The sequence below is a fragment of the Rhineura floridana genome, chromosome 3 (assembly GCF_030035675.1).
Source record: "Rhineura floridana isolate rRhiFlo1 chromosome 3, rRhiFlo1.hap2, whole genome shotgun sequence".
Taxonomy (NCBI): domain Eukaryota; kingdom Metazoa; phylum Chordata; class Lepidosauria; order Squamata; family Rhineuridae; genus Rhineura; species Rhineura floridana.
In genome coordinates this window covers 200,782,443-200,798,878 of record NC_084482.1, presented here as the reverse complement: position 1 = coordinate 200,798,878, position 16,436 = coordinate 200,782,443, and the positions used below count along the sequence as shown (strand labels likewise).

The following is a 16,436-nucleotide window of genomic DNA, read 5'->3' as shown; positions in this document are numbered from 1 at the left end:
TCAGCAATATCTGGCAGACCAAAGGTTCCCCACGCCTGAGCTACATTTTGCACGGTTGCCAACTTTATTTTCTGTGAGGGACTCTTGCGCTTGCCTGAGGCAGAATCCTGTGTGAGCAGAAAGAATCTACCACTTAAATCCTAAATAGGGAATACTTTTTATCACTCTTGCATTTCTTGCTCTAATTGTTGATTATCTCTTATTGCAGCTGTGGCTACGATGAGAAGTACTGGGCGCAGAATAAGACACCCCCCGAATCAAGATTTTAAGCAGTAAAAAATATTGTCCGATCAACATAGCTATGCAAAAAAAGACTGTCCTGGGAGGTTTGAATTAAGCCTTCACCAACCTGGTTCAAACTTCAGTTTAACATGTTCCAGATGTTTTCTTCAGACACCCAGGCTGAAAAGCAAGGCATCAGACTTTGTGGAAGTCGCACTTTATAACTCAGAAAGTTTTGCTTTTTAAACCCAGATATTTACTTGCAATCTGGGGCTGCTCCACATTTCTGGTGATGAAGGGGAAATTCACTCCTCATATCCTCAGAGGCACCCCCCAGAGAATCCTGGGAACTGTAGTTTGTTTAGGGTACTAAAGAGTGTAGTTCAGGGATGGGTAAGCTACGGTTCCCAGGATTCTTTGAGGGAAGCCATGTGTTCTAAATGTGCTTTAAAGGTATGGTATATATGCAGCCAAAGACTTAAAGTGCTGCCATCCCTCTCTCACTATTTGTCCTGCTGGGAAACACGGTTACCTGCAGCCCTAATAAAAACAGCTGTCACGAGATTAGATAAATTCATGGAGGATGTTATCAGTGATTACTAGCCATGATGCCTATGTTCTCCCTCTACTGTTGGAGGAAGTATGCTTCCGAATCCCAGTTGCTGGAAACTGCAGGAGGAAAGAGTGCTCTTGCGCTCAGGTCCTGCTTGTGGGCTTCCTGGGGGCAATTGGTTGGCCACTATGAGGATGCTGGACTAGATAGCCTTTGCGTGTGTGTGGCTCGCTTTAATCCAAACCTAAAGTTCCAGCATGTACTTGAAGCTGTCCCACAAAATAGCATAGACTGGACATGGACTGCCTTCAAGTCGACTTATGGGTGACCCTATGAATAGGTTTTTCATTTGGTAAGCAGTATTCAGAGGTGGTTTGTCATTGTCTCCCTCTGAGGCTGAGGAGGAGTGACTGGCCCAAAGTCACCCAGTGAGCTTCATGGCTGTGTGGGGATTCAAACCCTTGTCTCCCAGGTCGTAGTCCAGCACCTTCACCACTACACCACAGTGGCTGGTGACCCCAAGACTAAAGAAACTTGCGGGCAATTGCCTAAGCAGCACAGTAGGTGGCAGTCATGGGATTGGTTTTTGGTTCTTCGTAAAACCTGAAGAAGCTTCAGAATATTTCAAAGATGCAAGAAACAGCTGTGCCAAAACAAAACAAAACAAAAATTAGAAAAGCTATTTTTGCAAGAGCACAATTGCTGCCTACTTTTTAATAATGTCAAAGTGCAAGGAGAGTCACTGGGAACTGCTGGAACTCCCAAAAAGCCAAAGGAAGCAGCACCAGGCAGGAAAAGAAAAGGGGAAGCAGTTCCACGTGATTTCTGGGCAGGCATTGCAACAAAATATATGAAGATGGAGCTGACCAGCTAGGAAGAAGGATTTAGAAGTGCTAAGCATCGGAGGATGGTCCACTAGGAAAAGTGGGGCACTGCCTCACCTACATCAGCCCACCTCCTGCCTGCCTGCCTGCCTTCTCACGTACAGCAACCAATCAGGAAGTATCTCTGCCTGTCATTGGCTTTGGCTTCACTTACGGTTAAGTATCCCTGCCTGCCTCCCTACCAGTCTCAATGGGCACCGGCCACCACTGGTGCTATGGATGCTGGAATTACAGGTGCAACCTCACGATGGCTTTGCTCAGATTAGTTGCCCCATGGGCCCCTTTAAGATCATGTAGCATATTGTATTTTCAGTCCCAAATATCCCTTCCTGGATGTAAGATTTCCTCAGACTCTCTCCAACGCTGATTTTGTTTAATTGGATTGAGGAGGATATTTCTGCTGAACAAAACCCCTGATGAAAGATACCGCTGATAGCAGCTGATTCTGCAGTAGCACAGCTCCATATTCCATTTTAGATGGAGTTTGTTAGTGATCCTATTGCACACTTTGCATAGGGAGAACCACATTTTCGGAGGAGAGGGGAATCCCGTTAGACACCATCCAAAGCTATCCCTAGGAGTTAACATCAGGCAAGCTCCTTTGCTGTGATGTTTTAGACACATGCTAAAAACTTCTTTGCCTTGGCAAAAAATTACGGATGTAATTTTATTATGTATGCTTCTTTTTAAATTCTCTTGATCTTCTCGATATTTTTTATAACTTTATTACATCTACCTGTTTTTCAATGTTGGTTTTATCTGCATTTTTAAATCAATGCTTATACTCTTCTTTTGTAGACTGCTTAAACTATTTATTGTGTTATTAAGCGGTCTATAAATGTTCTTAAGTTAACAAAATAAAAAATAGCTATAGGCACTTCCAGACAGTCACTGTTTTCAGAGTGGGATTCAGTTACATACCGCCAAATTCAAGTTGTGTGGTTATAGTTGATTGCGAAGACTTGCGCAGCAAACCCACTTTGTAAAAAGATCAGACTTTTCGTGATAAGGAAAGTGATGGGCAGATGCACTGGAAAGTGTTGGATAACACTTGTTTTGACACAACATCCCTCACCACAAACAAATCAGAATACATGCTTGTCAAATAGCTGACATTGTCTAACCTCCCCGGAGACAAATCAGGACAAATGCTCATCGAATAACCCGCATTGTCTAACCTCCCCACAGACAAATCAGGAGGAATGCTCACAAAATAGCCAACCTCGTCTAACATCCTCACAGACAAATCAGTACGAATTCTGAATAAACACATTGTCTGGAAGCACCCTGTAGGACCCGCTCAGCTGCGGACCAAGCAGCTGAGGGGAGGGGAGCTTGTGGATAGAATCTCTTGTCATTCCTTGGCGACTTCTCTTGAGGATTCTCTAGATGATATCCTGTCTCAGCTTCAGCTTGGAATGCAGTTGGGTTTCTTCCAGTTCCGTGACTCTGAGATAAACGAAAGACTTAGATAAACAGGATGAGATCTGGAAGAGACCAGCTATATTACTGTGGGGTGGGGAGGGTGCTTTGAGGAAAAGCTGGAACTCTTCAGGAGCAGAGGTTAATACATCAAAAGCTGTAGACAGATGGTAATGCAGACGGGCATCTTTGTTGCTGAAGTTAAAAAAGCAGCTGGGCAGAGGAATGTATCAAATAGCAATTAAACTAGGGGGGAAATATCTGGGGTAATAGTTTAAAACTGGGGCTGAGTTCTTCCTAAAGTGTCAGCCATTGGCTGAGCTTCCTTAATGTCACAGAGAGAATTTAAGTTGCCTTATACTCAGAGCTTGGAAGATTAATTTTAAAAAGTAATAAATTACAGTTACAATTACATGGCCCAAAAAAGTAGTAACTACTGTTACAATTGCATTTGCTCTGAAAGTAACGGATTGCTTTTTCTCAAAAGTAATCACTACAATTACATTTCAGTTGCTTTTTAAAAAAACGCCTACAAGGTGCTGGCTTTGGCTGCTGCGCATCTAAGTAGTCTAAAACAACATTAAAAATAAACACACACATACAGAGGTAGTAGAATAATTCTTTTTATCCATAAGATAGCAATGGTGGTCTCTGCACTGGTAGGGGAGGTAGGTAGGGGGCTGAGGGGGGGGGAAGTTGGAGCAGGGCCAACTGGAGACACAACATGTCACACCATACCTGTTGTTTGTTAAGGGTGCTGGGAATTGTAGCTCTGTGATGGGTAAACTACAGTTCCCAGGATCGTTGGGGGGGAAACCATGTGGCTTAAATATATGGTGTGTACGCAGGCAAAGCTAAAGATAGACACTTGTTTATTATTAAATTTATATCGCATTCTTCTCCCCGAAAGCAGCCCAGGGCAACACTGAAACAACAGGCTCATTCTGTGTCCACTGACGTTCACACTCTGTAGTCTTACACACGAATCGGTCCAAGTTGTCATGACTCTGGGATCCAGCAGAGTGGTTCAACAATCAACCCCTCTTCCCAAGGAACTCTGGGAGTTGTTGCTGTGTGAGGGGAATAGGGGTCTCCTAACAACTCTCACCCCCCTCACAATCTACAGTTCCCAGGATTCTTTGGGAGAAACCATGATTAAAGTGGAATAATAGTGAAATAAAGGCAGGGCCGGTGACAGCCTGCCCTGGCCCCCTGCTCCCAGCCCCCCCTCCCGTACAGACCGTGTGGGACTGTTCCACCTACCTCTTGTCTCTTTCTGTGAATGCCCTGCACACTGGGCGTGCAGGTTACTGCCATCAACCAAGATGGCGGTGGAGGCTTCTCTAAGGGGCTGATACCTCTACTGCCATCTTCATTGATGGCACACATGCCTACCATCAATCAAGATGGCAGGAGGGGCATCAGCCCCTTAGAGAAGCCTCTGCTGCCATCTCGGTTGATGGCAGCTGCACACACAGCATGCAGGGCATTCACAGAAAGGGAGGGAGGTAGAGTTGGCAGGCGCTGCAGGCCTGCAATCTATAGGAAGGGCTGGGAGCTCCATCTCTGCAATCTGCGGCAGGGTCGGGAGTCGACCCTGCCAAGGATCACAGAAGGGGAGTGCTGCCCCCACACCCTAAGGAGGGGTTCTTCAGGGGACCTCGGCCAAGGCCCAACCTGGCCACCATTTGGCACCAGTCCTGAATAAAGGTATGGTGTGAATGTGGTCCAAGAGAGAGACTGTGGAACAGAGGAAGAGTGCCCATCTTCATGCCAGAGGGTTGGCCCTTTAAGGCTCTGCAGAGTTCTCTACAACGGGGTGGAACCTGGAGGAGGCAGTCTGGAGACAGAGGCACAAAATACCTCAGTCCGCTCCCAACTTTGTTGGAGCAAGTTACTCACTCAGAGCTGTTTGAGGTCCAGTAAGCCAAAGTCTCAGACCAGATCATGACACAAGCCAGTGGAGTGACATAATATAAAGAAAATAAAAGAAGCAAAATGTAAGGCTGCTGTCCTACTGCTCGGCTTCCAGAATATGCTTTGCTGCCATATACGTATGTATGGCCTGCAAGGAAAGAGCCCTGCCCTCACTCAGAACATAGGGATGGTTTTGATAGGCTTAACAGGGCTCCAAGAGGAAGGCAATGGTAAACCACCTCTGAATACTGCTTACCATGAGAACCCTCTTCATAGGGTCACCCTAAGTTGGCAACCCACCAAAATGTACCAACAGGGGCATGTGGGGCAGTAGTTGTTGTTGTTATGGGCCTTCAAGTCGACTGCAACGTATGGCGACCCTATGAATCAGCGACCTCCAACAGCATCTGTCGTGAACCACCCTGTTCAGATCTGGTAAATTCACGTCTGTGGCTTCCTTGATGGAATCAATCCATCTCTTGTTTGGCCTTCCTCTTTTTCTGCTCCCTTTTGTTTTGCCCAGCATTATTGTCTTTTCTAGTGAATCATGTCTTCTCATGATGTGTCTAAAGTATGATAACTTCAGTTTCATCATTTTAGCTTCTAGTGACAGTTCTGGTTTAATTTGTTCTAACACCCAATTGTTTGTCTTTTTCGCAGTCCATGGTATGCGCAAAGCTCTCCTCCAACACCACATTTCAAATGAATTGATTTTTTCTCCTATCTGCTTTTTTCATTGTCCAACTTTCACTTCCATCCATATAGATGGGAATACCATGGTCTGAATGATCCTGACTTTAGTATTCAGTGATACATCTTTGCATTTGAGAACCTTTTCTAGTGGTTGCATAGCTGACCTCACCAGTCCAACCGCCTTTTGATTTCTTGACTGTTGTCTCCATTTTGATTAATGACTGTGCCAAGCTATTGATAATCCTTGACAAGTTCAATGTCCTCATTGTCAACTTTAAAGTTACATTAATCTCCTGTTATCATTACTTTAGTCTTTACTCCCTCCAATCTTCACACCTCCTTCATCTTTCCGCTTTCCTGCTTTCCGTATGATATGTTCTGCATATAGATTAAACATATAGGGTGAAAAAATACACCTCTGTCTCACACCCTTTCTGACTGGGACCAAATCAGTTTCTCCATATTCTGTCCTTACAGTAGCCTCTTGTCCAGAGTATAGGTTGTGCATCAGGACAATCAGATGCTGTGGCACCCCCATTTCTTTTAAAGCGTTCCATAGTTTTTCATGATCTACCCAACCGAACGCTTTGCTGTAATCTATAAAGCACAGGGTGATTTTCTTCTGAAATTCTTTGGGCCATTCCATTATCCAACATATGTTTGGTACCTCTTCCCTTTCTAAATCCAGCTTGGACATCTGGCATTTCTCACTCCATACATGGTAAGAGCCTTTGTTGTAGAATCTTGAGCATTACTTTACTTGCATGGGATATTAAGTTTGATCATTACTGCCTTCCCTGGGATCCCCTTTCTTTGGAATTGGGATGTATATTGAACGCTTCCCCTCTGAGGGCCATTGTTTTATTTTCCATATTTGTTGACACATTTTTGTCAAAATTTGGACAGATTCAGTCTCAGTAACTTGTAGCAACTCTATTGGAATGCCATCTGTTCCTGGTGATTTGTTTCTTCCAAGAATTTTAAGAGCAGCTTTCACCTTATATCCTAAAATTTCTGGTTCCTCATCATACGGTTCCTCGGTGAATGAATCTGTCATCCTTGCATCTCTTTTATATAGTTCTTCAGTGTATTGCTTCCATCTTCCTTTTATTTTATCTCGGTCAGTCAGTGTGTTTTCCTGTTGATTATTCAACATCCCTATTCTTGGTTTTAATTTCCCTTTAATTTCTCTAATCTTTAGGAATAGGGCTCTTGTTCTACCTTTTTTGTTGTTCTCTTCTATTTCTATACAATAACTATTATATAGTTCTCTTTGTCCCTACGTACTAGTTACTGTATTACTGCATTTAGGGTTCTGACCGTGTTTCTATCTCCTTTTGCTTTTCCCTCCCTTTTCTTTAACCATTTTAAGAACTTTGTCAGTTATCCATTGAGGTCTTTTTCTCTTTTTAACTAGAGGTATTTTCTTTTTGCATTCTTCCCTGATAATGTCTCTGACTTCAATCCATAGTTTTTCTGGTTCTTTATCAACTAAGTTTAAAGCCTGAAACCTGTTCCTTATTTGTTCTTTATATTCTTCTGGGATATTATTTAAATTGTATTTTGGCATTATGAGTGCTTTGTTGTCATTCTTTAGCTTTATTCTGATTTTCGATACGACCAGTTCATGATCTGTACCGCAGTCTGCTCCTAGTCTTGTTTTTGCAGAAAGTATGGAACTTCGCATCTTCTGCTACCAATTATAGAATCAATTTAGGAATTATAGAATCAATTTGACCATCTGGTGATGTCCACGTGTACAGTTGTCTTCTTGGTCGCTCAAAAAATGTGTTGGCGAGAAACAAATTATTGGTTTCACAGAATTCAATAAGTCTTTCTCCTGCTTAATTTCTATCTCCTAAGCCCATTTCCCCACAATTTCTAGTTCTTCTCTGTTCCCTACTTTTGCATTCCAGTCCCCCATGATTATCAGAACATCTTGTTCTGGTGTGTGATGAATTTCTTCCTGTACTTCTGTGTAAAATCTCTCCAATTCCTCCTCTTCTTCATTTGCCGTTGGAGCATAGACTTGGGTGATGGTTATGTTAATAGGTTTCCCATTAAATCTCATTGATATAGCTCACTCAGACCTTGCGTTATAGTTCCTAATTGCTTTTGCTACATCACTTCTCACTATTAAAGCAACCCCATTTCTTCTTAATTTCTCATTTCCTGCATAAAATGTTTTCTATCTGCCTGATTGAAAATGTCCCATTTGCATCCATTTAATTCACTCACACCAAGTATGGTAATGTTGATACGTTCCATTTCTTGCTTGACAATTTCTAACTTTCCCTGGTTCATGCTTCTCACATTCCATATTCCTATTGTGTACATTGTACAACTCTGGACTCTCCTTTTGCATCTGTGCACATCAGCCTCTGGGCTTCCTTTCAGCTTTGACCCTGCTGCATCATTAGTCATAGTGCTATACGTACTTGTCTGTTGTTTTTCCCCAGTAGGTTGATGAGTGCCTTCTGTCCTGGGGGTCTCATCTTCCAGCACTATCTCGTGTTGCATTTTGGATACTCTGTTCATAGGGTTTTCGTGGTAAGAGGCATTCCGAGGTGGTTTACCATTGCCATCCTCTGAATCTGGTTGCATTTTAGTCTGGTATCTCAGGTTTGACCATTTCACCTTGGGTGCCCCTGCTAGGAGTCTAGCCTCTTGGTCTAGACTCCTGACGGCATTGTTCTCAGCTTCTTTGATGCTCTCAAACCCCCTCACCATGTTAAGGAGTGCATCCTAGAGGAGAAAAGGAATACTAGAATTGCCTCTTGGTCTGATCCAGCAGGGCTGGATACCTTCTTCCCCTGGTACCTTCTTATGCTTTAAATTGGAAGGACCAGGACTGAACATGAGACTTTCTGCATGGAAAGCATGAACTCCACCAATGAGCTACATCCCTACATTCGACTGTGCATAATTGGAAGGAGCTAGATAGGCACAAGCCTCCTGATTTGGAGGAGTAGGTCTGGGACGTCTCTCACTCCTTACGCCCTCTTTCCCCTCTCCAGCCATGGATTCCTTGCCTCTCTTGGTGCTTCTCTCTTCCCTTCCTTGCTGTAACTCGCTGTGAAGTCTTCCACTTGCAGCTCTTCTCTCTGGGAATATGCAGCACCTATTCTACAGCAAGAACAGACCTCCAATCCCACCCTCCCCACCAGTTAGGAAGAGGTCATCACAGCAGTTTTCATGCCCTCTGATGCCATCTCTAGGAGCCAGAACTCTGTGGTTTTAATGCTTTGGAGTCTGATCTTTGGACCATCTCGCCATAAGAAGAGCCCTGCAGGATCAGGCCAGTGGCCCACCTAGTCTAGCATCCTGTTCTCACAGTGGCCAACCAGTTGCCTCAATGGGAAGCCCACAAGGAGCACCTGAGTGCAAGAGCACTCTCCCTACCTGCGATTCCCAGCAACTGGCCTTTAGAAGCAGATGGTATATACTGCCTCTGACATAGAATTGAATCATAAACAAACAGCCACTTAGCAGTCTCTCTCTCTCTCTCACACACACACACACACACGCACACACAATTAGCACAAGCACATATCCTCCCCCCCCCCATGGCATAGGCTTGAGCCAAAAGGAGGGTTTTTTCAAGCTTAAATGTGACTGTGTTTTCAGCAGGTAAGGGGGAGTCGCAACAGAGGAGGGCAAAAGGTTACCTGTCTGCCACTACCCCATCATTCCCCAGCTTTGACCCCCCACATACACAGCCTCTCCCACCATCGCCTCAACAGTTAGGCTTGTGGGGAGAGAGACTCCCCTTGATTTCAATACGAGCTTTTTAAAAGCAGGGCAGAGCCAAGGAGGGGAGGCTGTGGCCAGATGAGGAGGCTCTCACATGGTGGTGGTTTTGCACCTGTAACCAAGCCTAAGCATATGCAACCGCAATAACCAGGCCTTGCTTCCCTGTTGACCTTTGGCGCCGCTGCCTTCGCTGTTTACCCAGCATTGCATTGTGGGTTGTAAGCTCCTCTGGGCGGGGACCTGCTCTCTTTTGTACTCTGTAAGGTAAGGGTGGAGAACCTCAGGCTGGGGAGCAAATGTGGCTCTCCAGGCCTCTCTGTCTGGCCCTCTGGACTTTCACCAGATGAAACCCCCTCCCCAGCCACACCCCTCATCGGCCCACCTCCAGTGTTTTTGTCTGGCTGGGATGTGATCTTGAACTCTGATAATGCCTCTTGCTTGCCTGGATGGAGGTTAGAGAGGGGTGCGTGTAGAAACTGCTGCACAAATAACATTTACATTCATTGCACTGCCCACATTTGCCTCTGGCCCCTTCACCATAGCATATGGCCCCCCGAGGGTTGCCCAGAAGGCAATGTGGCCCTCGGGCCAAAACAGATGTCCCACCATTCTGACAGAGCATCATGCACTGATGCTGCTACATAAATAAATAGGCGAATTTCCACACATCTGAGTTGTTTCTGTTGCAACAGAGACTCCTCTAGCGCTAGTCTGACTATGCTGACTACATCTCCCAGGATCCTTAGGGAGGGCAAGCGGGGGGAGAGAAACCAGGATTGTAAAGGGTAGGGAATCCAGGTGTGTTTTTCTAGGCCTGCTTGTCTTTCATTTGTCTCTTTATTTTAGAAGTTATTTGGTGTTGCACAGAGCAGAGCTTGGAAAAGTTACTTTTTTGAACTACAACTCCCATCAGCCCAATCCAGTGGCCATGTTGGCTGGGGCTGATGGGAGTTGTAGTTCAAAAAAGTAACTTTTCCAAGCTCTGCGACAGATCCTATCAGCTTTGCTAATGGTGGGCTAAAGAAGAGATGATAACACGGGGAGTCCTTGCTGTTCCAATCCCATGTCATTCAGAGAACCTGTTTGGGCCCTCTTTGACTGAGAGAAGGGACTGTGTGGCCTTAAGGTCAATTGAGAGAGAGACCAAGTAATGCCCAAGAGAGAAATACAGAACTTGGCAGGAAAAAAAGTGCAGGACAACAAAGGTTGGCAAGAGAGAACCATTTTATTTTTGTAAAGAAAAAGCATGTGACAAAAAGATTATATTTTGCAATGTTGCCCCGTAAGTGTTCTGTCACAGTATTAATGCTCCTTCCATGAAAGGGCACAGATGTAAACCCCCCTCCAAGAAGGTAAACGTTGAAACAGGTTATTTGATGAGAAGGACAACATAAAGTGTTTGTAACATTCCAGTGGTATATATCCTAAGGAGCAACCTTGGCATGTAGAAATTTATAACCACATTGCATCTATCCGCACACACACTAAGGTCCACTGAAAATTCACATCTGAGCTTAAAGATATAAAAAGAAACCACAATAGAAAAACAGAATCTAAGTGACCAAGAACTGCTACAGACCCACCACCATCTCTGGGTCACTGAGGTCAGCAGAAGTTCCAGCAATAAAGGTTTTTGAAAAATAATTCCTCTTTTAAGAGCAAGAATTTTCTTAGAGCCCAATAAAGGGGGGGGCTGGGTTGCAAAATCCAGCGTTTGCAAGTAGAGAATATAAGATATAAATATTAACATACATCATTTTACTTACTCATAGAAACTACAATAGCGCAAATTCAGTATGTTACATTGCAGTTGTTCAGGCTGTGTATTAACACTGGGATTTGGTTGTAAAAAGCAGCGATCATGACATACAATTGGGCAACAACACACTCCATTTGCATCACATGAACATACAGAATACTGTCTCCACCTAGTGGAAAGACCACATGTGAGCTTGCTTTGGTCTATTGCTAAATATGAGTTGGGGGAGGAGTGGGCACATACACACATAACCCATCCAGAGTTTATTTTTCTGACTCATTATTTTCAAACAGAAAGACAGATCCAATTGTAAACCCCCCCCCCCAAACTTCAAAGAGAGTGCAATCCAATCCACTGTAGGTTGTATGCTTAATTCTGGATCAGCTTTCCTACGGACCAACTGTCTTGTATGTCTTGTATGAATTAAGTCTGTTTGTTAGCCAACGCACAATCCCACCACTGTGCTCAAACATAGAATCTGAACCTTTACAGCTTTCTTTGCATAGAATGGAAAGCAAAAGGAGAGCTGTGTGTCGTCAACATGTTCATGGGATCAAATCCCCAAAAGACCTCTCCAAGTGGTTCCATGTTGATGTTAAATAGTACAGGGGTCAGTATGGAACCCAAATGAACCTCGAGGGCATTGGCCACGGGGCCTCATCTTCTGGGATCTGTCAGATGGAACCACCACGGCTCAGTGGTACAGCAGCTGCTTTGCATGCAGAAGGTCCCAGGTTTGGTCCTGGCATCGCCAGGTAAGGTTGAGAATGACTCCCTGTATGAAACCCCAGAGAGCCGCTGCCAGTCAGTGTACCGTAGACAACATTGACCAATGGTATGACTCGGTATAAGGTAGCTTCCTATTTCCTTCCATTTCCTCTTCCAGACAGATGCCCAAGAAGGACGCTTTGGCCAATGGTATGGAATCCACTAAGTCCAAAAAGGATGCACCTCCACAAGTCATCCACTAAGGTAGTCCCCAAACCAGACCTGCACCCGGATTGGGATAAATAATGTGTCTCATTTCTATTTCCCCCCCTAAAAGCCCTTTTATACAGGACTCGAGGAAATCCCACTGAATTGGAATGGACTGAAATAACCATCAAAATAACGATAAGGCAACGTTACATGATTCTATTGCTCCTGGAGTTCCCTGAGTTTTGGAAGGAGAATGGTAAAGACTTTGCATAGAAGTGCTTGCAGCTTTCCTCTTTGCTTAGCCTCAGACATTGTGGATTGAACAAGTAATAGAAGCAAAGCATTGATTTCAGCATAAAGTTGATTCTTCATTGGCATTGCTCTGGTCCAAGGTTTCCAAAAGCTCTCCCGAAGGGGCTCAGTTTATCTCTAACCGGATCTCGGCCTGGACAGGAGCAGAACTTCCTAAAAGTACAATCCGAGAGAGTCATATAGGGTAAGTAAGAGAGCTTATACCAAAAGATATATAAGACCACTTCTTCTAACTGGTTATAACTTTAAGTTTTATGTTAGCCTTATCTGGGGTCTGCTGTGGGATACGTGGGTGGGAGTAACCCTATTGAGTTCAGTGTGATTTACATCTGAGTAAATATGCATAGAATCGCAGGCTTAAGTTAACAGAAAGCTAGGGCTGTGCCAAAAATTTCAAAAAATTATTTTTCAGAAGTTCTTTGGGTGGGTGGGAGCAAAACAAACCCATCACAAAATTCAGGGTGGATTTCTCCATAATTCTGGGGAGGGGGCAGAGGCTTAGTGTATGGATCCTTACACCTTGACCAGGGTTTTTCCCTGTGCCACTCACAGCCAAAATTCCCATGCCGCTCACAGTGGCACAAGGCAGTCCTTCTCCATAACTTCCCACTACTCCCACTTCCTGGAATACCCTTGGCAGCAACGCCAAATCATGCCACACCATGTTGCCCCCAAAGCATCTTGGGAAGTATGGCTGGTGGGAAGTGGGGTGAGGATTAACGCACAGGTTTCTGCCATCTGCACTTCTTCTTGAGACCCAGAAAAGTAAATAGTAAACCTCAACCCAAAAAATTCAGAGAAATGGTTCCTCTCCTTGCCCCCAAAGAAAACTAGTCCACATTTTCACAGAGGGAGAATATACAGGAAGAAGGTGGAGATTTCAATCCAGTCTTATAAATAGCATTTATATCCCACACTTCCCGCTAAGAGTTCACAGCAACACACACACGGATTCTCCCAGACATGGGCCATATTTACGCTATTCATTTATTCCACTTTATACAGTCCAGGCTTCGCCCAAAGAATCCTGAGAAGTGTAGCTTGTGAAAGATGGTGAGAGCTGTTAGGAGAACCCAGTTCCCCTCATAGAGCTACAATTGCCAGAGCGGTTTAACAGAATCCCTCTTCCCAGAGAACTCTGGGAATTGTAGCTCTGTGAGGGGAATAGGGGTTTCCTAACAACTCTCAGCACCCTTCACAAACTACAGCTCCCAGGATTCTTTGAAGGAAGCCAGGACTGTGAAGTGGAATAAATGCATGGTGTGGATGTGGCCTATATGCTCTTCCAACCTATATCTTAGGTTGCAATCACACTATTTCGTCTGATGGAACCCAGTGGGGGCCACTGAGAATGAAGCCCGCCTCGATCTGCATACACACCAAGGCTGGCTCTAGGTTTGAGGGGCCTTGGGCAAGGTAACCTCTGATGGACCCCCTCATCCACATCAAACTCTGGCATGCCTATCTGGTGGAGAGTAGCAGTGGTGGTGGCAGCAGCACTTTCAACAGCATTCCAGAGGAGGGAGCACTCCAAAGCTTTCCAAACTCGGCCAGGTAGTTGTGTAGCTGCCATTTTAATTTCCAGAATACTTACCAATAAATCTGAGGTTTGTTTGGAGATTATAAGATGCCCTGTGGGGGGGAAACACAAAGGAGACAAGATGAGGCACATTGGAGGTCTCTAGTTCTGGCTAGCATTGAAACGAATTTCAGTTTTGTGGCAGCCAAAATCTACTGCCTGAGGAAGCCATCTTACTAATGGTAGGTCTAATGGTGGGGCCCGCCTTGGTCAGCTACAGAAACAATTCAAGATTATCGGGATATCAAGTAGCATCAAGTAATATTCTGCCAAAGACTTGGCAAATGCCACAAAATGGAGTAAGCCCAAGACCGCAGCTCCTTAGGACTTACCACCAACAGTGAAACATCCTGATTGCATGGTAAAACATGCAATGGATCCATCTTGGCCTGCAACAAGAAAAGAGGGGAAGACTTGAGGTTCTTGGACATCTCTCGGACTGAAACAAAAACTGCTTAAAAGGTTTCTTCAAAATTTCTTTTTTTGATCTGAGGACCACATGCCAAAGTGGGTGTGGCTGAAGTGCAAAAGTAGGTGGAGCCAAAGCCAAATGGAATATATTAATACATCTGATGGGCAGAGCAGTTCAATCCCCCAATCCATTGTGTGGAGGGGGGTGTTGTATAGGCAGAGGTGTCACTCTATCCAGCCCTGCCTGGTTCTACGGGGAGCCTTGCCAGTGAAGAGTGCCCCAATGTGCTTGCCCAAATGATAGATGGGCTTTACCACCAGCGGTATCCCCACCAGTGATAATCAGCAGGAACCCCTGAAATGGGGCATTTTGGGAGTAGGCAGAGCTAGGCTACAACAGAATCATCTGGATCCAGAGCCAGCCTTGCTGCCTTCACATTATTTGCAATCAGCCTGATCTGGGCCTCTTTGCTGCACCAGCCGGGAGCAGGCAGAGCAAAGAGGAAGTTTTTCCACACACACACTGCCTGCCCTGGCTGGTGTGGGTCAAAGGGGAGATGCGGGTCAACCTCTGTCTTGTTGCCAGGTAGCTGCAAACAAAACTGGCCTGTTTGGAAGGGCTGTTTGTTTGCACTGACCTTTTATTTAATGAGTGTATGCACAAAGTTAAAAGGACTGTTTTAAAAATGTAGTATTTCAGTGAATCCATATAAGAGGTCAATTTTAGGAACCATGATGGGACAACATTGAACTGAATTGTCAACTGTTTAAAGAAGACTGCTTTCATTCATTATGTGTGTGCATGCAGAACAATCCTATGTAGCCCTACGTATATGCAAGCCCCACTGAGTTCAGTGAGGCTTACTCCCATGTAAGTGGGCACAGGCCTGCAGCCTTCTATCCTGCGTATTTGCAAGGAAGGCGGATGGGGAGAAAAACTGTGACTGGTTGGCTCTTCTACTGTGAACCCTGGCTCTGCCTACCATTAACTGTCCCATCAGTACCAAAAGGCATCAGCCTCCATTGCCCCCCCCCGCTGGCCTGCTCTTGTGATTTTCTCTCCCCTCCCCACAAAAAATTACTTCCTCATTGAGAATAGATTGGAGCGCTCCTTCCTGCTTTTTGCTCCTCAGCGGGGAGGGAAATTGCTAGACCAGAGAAGACAGCAACGTCCTAGGACACCAGAGCAGAGAGTGCTGCAATCTACCCCTCCCTGATGCTGGTGGCTGTGGCAGTCAATTCAATTGGGGGTTGGCAGGCATTTTTAAAAACCTTAATGGATTCATCACCCCTGCCCACTAGGGATGGAGGAGAAATTAAATTTAGTTCGTATTTCAAGCCAAATTATCAAATTTGCAGTTTCTGAAACAATATGCGAAATGAAACATAGGGCTCATCTACACGGGGATTTACTGTGGGTCTGGTGCTACTCACATCCCCTTTTAATTTGCACGGTTCACATGACGTTACTGGCAAACAGAAGCTATCACAGTTTTCCCGCTGTATATCTGTACTAAGCCAATCCTCTGATAATATGAAAAGGGAAGGAACAAATGTCTTCACTCCGGATCTCTAGTGCTTGCAGATGCTTTGCTCCAATGCTTTTAGGTGGGTGTGTGAATCGTTCCCCTCTCCACACCCCCTCCCTCCCCTCCTCCCTTCATTCATTTCAATTCCTGAGGGCCAAAGAGAAACATCTGGCTCTCTCTCCCATTCTGCTGGGATTTTTATGTTGTTGCAAATGTTAGTCAAAACAGAGTACAGAAATGTGTTTATTAGGATAAATTCGCACTAAAATTCTGGAGAATTTTCATAAGGATTTTTTTAAATCACAAATTGCTGCAGAAATGAGGAGAGCTGAATTTAAGATTGGATACATGAAAAACTGATGGAACCATCCCTACTGCCCATCCTAAGACTTACCATCGACTCTGAAAAGTAAAATACGGAACTGCCGGGGATCCACCTTGACCTACAACAAAATAATGAGGAGACAACTTAAAACACATACTA

General features: G+C 44.7%; 2 long non-coding RNA genes across 2 annotated transcripts; one reads left to right on the top strand and one right to left on the bottom strand.

Moving 5' to 3' along the window:
- Positions 1–1,532: 1,532 nt before the first annotated feature.
- Positions 1,533–16,411, top strand: LOC133381145 (uncharacterized). The gene is made up of 3 exons (XR_009761632.1): positions 1,533–1,814; positions 12,249–12,617; positions 16,269–16,411. It is a non-coding gene; the product is annotated as an uncharacterized LOC133381145 (long non-coding RNA).
- LOC133381140 (uncharacterized) lies at positions 10,651–16,401 on the bottom strand. The gene is made up of 4 exons (XR_009761627.1): positions 16,347–16,401; positions 14,345–14,401; positions 14,028–14,065; positions 10,651–12,586 (listed from the first exon to the last, which is right to left on the bottom strand). It is a non-coding gene; the product is annotated as an uncharacterized LOC133381140 (long non-coding RNA).
- Positions 16,412–16,436: the final 25 nt, after the last annotated feature.